Source organism: Panthera leo, chromosome F2, assembly GCF_018350215.1.
Source record: "Panthera leo isolate Ple1 chromosome F2, P.leo_Ple1_pat1.1, whole genome shotgun sequence".
NCBI classification, from domain to species: domain Eukaryota; kingdom Metazoa; phylum Chordata; class Mammalia; order Carnivora; family Felidae; genus Panthera; species Panthera leo.
The window spans coordinates 58,934,230-58,939,441 of NC_056695.1; the positions used below are offsets into that span (position 1 = coordinate 58,934,230).

Consider the following 5,212-nt stretch of genomic DNA (forward strand, 5'->3'; position numbering starts at 1 on the left):
TCTAGGGTCATGGGATTGACCATGTCCAGCACTGGGCTGAGAGTGGAGTTTGCCTCAGATTCTCTCTCCCCCTCTGCCCTTCTCCACACTTGCTCTATCTGTCTCAAATAATAAAAAATAAAAAATCAATTTGAGACATTTTCTTCTCATTTATCCAGGACAAACTAAATGACTTTCATATATTCAGATTTGCTCTAATTAATATTTTCGATTTTTATATTCTTCAGATCTCAAAACTTCTTTGGTGTGGCCTACCAGTCCTGAAGATTTTTTAAAATTTTTGAATGCAAAGTTTAACTTTAACAGAGAATATGTCCATGCTAGATTACTAACCTTTCCTTTTATATCTTATTTTCTAAAAGCTCTTTTTATAATTTCTTCTAGTCTTTAAGCAATCTTTATGAAAGATATTAAAAATAAAGTGTTATAACAATAATAATAACAATAATAAGTATGCTTTCCTTTTTAGAGAAAGAAAAAAATGTTTCAAATTTCATAAAGGTGAACAGAATATAATTATGCTATCTATGCATCTTTCATAGGGATCTGTTTATTTAAATTTTTAAAAATAATAAAATGAGCTTTTTCATACAGCTTTGCTGCCAGACCACAGGTGACATAAAAACCACCACTAATCCTAAACCAAAATGGGAAAGGAAAGGACTCAAAGCAACATGTTTGTCATGGATATATACATTCAGGCAAGTCTATCACTACTGGTCATCTGACCTATTACTGAGGTGGGATCGACAAAGGAACTATAGAAAAAATTGAAGAAGGAGGCTGCTGAGAAAAAACCCTTGCAAGCATGCCTGGGTCTTGGGTAAACTGAGAGCCGAAAGTGGACATGGTATCGCCATTGATATGTCCCTGTGGAAATTTGAGACGAGCAAGCATTATGTGACCATCACCAATGCCCCAGGACACAGAGACTTCATCAAAAACATGCTTGCAGGCACATCTGAGGCTGACTGTACTGTTCTGCCTGTTGCTGCAGGTGTTGGTGAATTTGAAGCAGGTATCTCCAAGAATGAGCAAACCCGTGAGCATGCCCTTCTGGCTTCCACACCTGGCTGTGAAACTCCTACATGTTGGTGTTAACAAAATGGATTCCCTGAACCACCCTACAGAAGAGATACTGAAGAAGAAGAGATATGAGGAAATTGTTAAGGGATCAGCACCTACATTAAGAAAATTGGCTACAATCTGGACATAGCATTTGTGCCAATTTCTGGTTGGAATGCTGACAACCTGCTGGAGCCAAGGGCTAACGTGCCTTGGTTCAAGGGTTGGAAAGCCACCCATAAAGATGGCAATGCCAGTGGAACCACACTGCTTGAACCTCTGGATTGCATGCTGCCACCAACTCATCCAACCAACAAGTCCTTGTGTCTGCCCTTCCAGGACGTCTACAAAATTGGTGAAATCGGTACTGTCCCTGTGGGCCCAGTGGAGACTGGTGTTCTCAAACCCAGCGTGGTGGTGCCCTTTGCTCCAGTCAGTGTTACAACTGAAGCAAAATCTGTTGAAAGGCACCATGACGCTTTCCTGGTGACAACGTGGGCTTCAGTGTCAAGAACATATCTGTCAAAGATGTTTGTCATGGCAGTATGGCTGCTGACAGCAAAAATGAGCCACCATTGGAAACAGCTGGCTTGATGTCTCGGGTGATCATCCTGAACCATCCAGACCAAATCAGTGCTGGATAGGCACCTGTGCTGTGTTGTCACACAGCTCACATTACCTGAAAGTCTGCTGAGCTGAAGGAGAAGACTGATCATCATTCTGGGGAAAAAGCTGGAAGATGGCCCTAAGTCCTTGAAATCTGATGATCCTGCCATTGTTGATATGGTTCTTGGCAACCCTGTGTGTGTTTTGAGAGTTTCTCTCCTCTGAGCCGTTTTGCTGTTCGTGACATGAGACAGATGGTTGCTGTGGGTGTCATCAAAGCAGTGGACGAGAAGGCAGCTGGAGCTGGCAAGGTCACCAAGTCTTCCCAGAAAGCTCAGAAGGCTAAATCATATTATCTCCAATACCTGCCACCCCAATAGTAACAGTGGGGGAAGAGTGGTCTCAGGACTGTTTGTGTCAATCGGCCATTTAAGCTTGATAGAAAAGACTGGTTAATGATAACCATGCATCATAAAACCTCAGAAGAAAAAATGATTTCTGAACTGTGTGTGTGAGAGAGAGAGTTTTAAGTTATTAATTTTTAAAATCAGTACTTTTTTGATGGAAACAACTTGACCGAAAATCGTTTTACAAAATTTCAAGACCCATTAAAACAAATGCTTAATGAGAAAAAAAATAAGACGGGATTTTTGTTAATAAATTCTATTAATAATTCATGCTAATTAGTACCTTCAGTTTGTTTTCCGTTCCTTTTCTGGAACAGTTAATGTTCTCAGGTTATCCCAAATAGGTGGACAGCAAACGAAGCTTTAATGACTTTTTCCTAACATTATTTTGTTATTAAACAGGCTGCCTACTCAGAAATCTGAAATAAAATGTCACCATGGTTCAGAATTGGAAGCTCAGAGGAATTCCCAGGAAAGGTTTCTTTCACATGTGCTTCTCCAATGGAATTTTAGGAGCCATGCCCAACTCAGTTCCTCCTTCCCCTTAAGGTTTATTGCAAGATTCAACTTTGTCTTGGAAAACAAAGATGCAGGTGTTAGAAGCCAAGTCAGGTCAGAGTCAGGAGTTACCCTTGCTAGGACTCAAGTCACAACATTTCTTCTGAGTTGTAAGGAATTCATTCAGTGTGAGCTTCAACTAAACATAAGTGAAGAACAGAATGTGTGATGTTATTTGGCTAGCATACAACACTTTCACCAAGAAGGTTTAGATCATCAAATTAAATTCATTAAAGCCATAAAGGTCCTGATTTCACTAAATGTGCTTAGAGAATCTGATGTGTATGCTCTAGGCACCAGTCTAGGTGATAAGAATGCAATGTGAACAGGTCAGCGTGGACCTTATATTCACAAAGCTCAGGGGCCATTGGGGACTATAGGCATCAAATGATAATACAGCAGGATAAGCTGTTCATGGAAGAAAAACTCCCCAGCTAAATTTTGAGCTGTCAGGAAAGGCTGCAAGCACGCAGTACATAAGCTGAGGGACCTTCATGATGAATGGAGCAAGTCAGCTGAGTTATTGTCATGTGAGTGATACAAAGCAACATGGCAGTATCCTAAGATACGAAAGGAAGTAAACTGGAGTAATTTTGTCCAGGTATGGGTGGGAAGGAATGGAAGACAAAGACAAAGACTAGAGACAAGATCCCGTAGGATCTTGTCCACTAGGACGAGATCGTGAAGTTCCTCATAAACCATGCAAAGAAAGAATTTGCACTTTTTTGAAAATAATAGGAAACAACAAGCAGGTGAATCATGGGCTAAGATTTACATTTTAGGAAGACCCCTTTAATTAGAACAGGACCAAAGAGACAAAGCAAAGACTACTGAAGGAAAATAGGTAAGGAATGAAAGAGGTTTAGAGTCATGGTAAGGGAGGTGAGAGAAGAGAACAACAAACTTGAGCAATATTTAGGTGGCAGTATTAATACAATTTAGTGATTGATTAGCTTGGAGTGAAAGGGAAGAAAGAAACTCATGTTCTGTTTTCTGTCTTAAGTGATTGAGTGATATATTTACTGAGAGAGAGATCAAGGGAATGGCAGTTCTGGGAGAAAGATTGGGTCAGAAACAATGGTGAATTTATGTTTGGAAGTTTCATTCTCAATAGCTTTGAAACATCAACGTGAAGATGTCTACTTTAGGACTGGGTAAATAGTTCTGGACTTGGAGTTTAAAAAAAAAACTTAGAACAGCTTCTTGGGCTTTTGGCTACGATCAAGTGTAAAAAAAAAAACATAGAAATTATAGAGTTCATAACATACTGATTTTCATCCTGCCCACCCCATGCTTTTTTTTTTTTTTTTTTGGCAAATGAATCTTATGGGGGAGAAAATATTATTGTTATGCATACCTGTATTTTGTATTCAATGTGACATTTATATTTTCCATTTCCTGCCTTGTATCTCTTACCTAATTTTACAAAAGACTTCTTCACTCATATGATTACAGGGAATATTGATGATAGGATACACTAAAAATGCGACAGATTACTGGAGGTTCTTTAAAAAATATATTAATTATATCTTTCAAAATGAAGTCCCACAATTTTATGTGCTGCTTTTGAAATTCAAAAGTGATTCTAAAACATCTGTGATATAATTTATTCCAAACATCTCTGAATGAGGCTTTATTATCCCTATTTTATAGGTAAGATAAATGAATCTCCGTAAGGTTAAGCAGTATGACTAGCATAACACAGGTCATTTGTGAATTGAGCTGGAGCAAAACTAAATATGTCACTCAAGTCCAGTGATTTTCTTCTTCTCTCTCATAAGTTTTTTGTTGTTGTTGTTGTTTTAAAAGATATTTGACAGGTTTAGGTTCCCTGCAAAACTGAGAGGAAGCTTCAGGGTTTCCCGTATTCCCCACCCCAGGCATGCACAGCCTCACCTATTGTCAACATGCCCCACCAAAGTGGGACATTTGTTAACTATCCAAGAACCTACACTGACATATCGTAACCACCCCAAGTCCATTGTTTATGTCCTGGTTTACTCGTGGTGTTGTATATTCTGTGGTTTTAGAGAAATGTATAGTAACATGGGCCCATCATTACAGTATCATCCAGAGTATTTTCAATGCCCCCAAAATCCTCTGTGCTCCGCCTGTTTATCCCTTCATGCATCCCCAACCCCTGGTAACCACTGACCTTTTTTATTGTCTCCCTGATTTGGCCTTTTCCAGAATGTCATATAGCTGGAATTATACAGTATGTAGCCTTTTCAGATGGGCTTCTGTCCCTCAGTAGTACCCATTTAAGGTGACTCCATGTCTTTTCATGGCTTCCTAGCTCATTTCTATATAGTGCTTAATCACACTGCATCGTCTGGATGTGCTACGGAGTATTTATCCACTCAACTACTGAAAAGCATCTTGGTTCCTTCAGGTTTTGGCAATTATGAATAAAGGTGCTCTAAACATTCACAGGCAGGTGTTTGGGTGGACGTAAATTTTCAACCTCTTTGGGTAAATACCAGTGTGATTGCTGGATGGCAAAAGGTATGTTTAGTTTTTGTTTTTGTTTCTAAGAAACCGCCAGCTGTCTTTCAAAGTAGCTGAGCCCTTTTGTA

General features: G+C 39.3%; 1 pseudogene; it reads left to right on the forward strand.

Moving 5' to 3' along the window:
* Positions 1–647: 647 nt before the first annotated feature.
* LOC122210603 lies at positions 648–2,051 on the forward strand (annotated as a pseudogene).
* Positions 2,052–5,212: the final 3,161 nt, after the last annotated feature.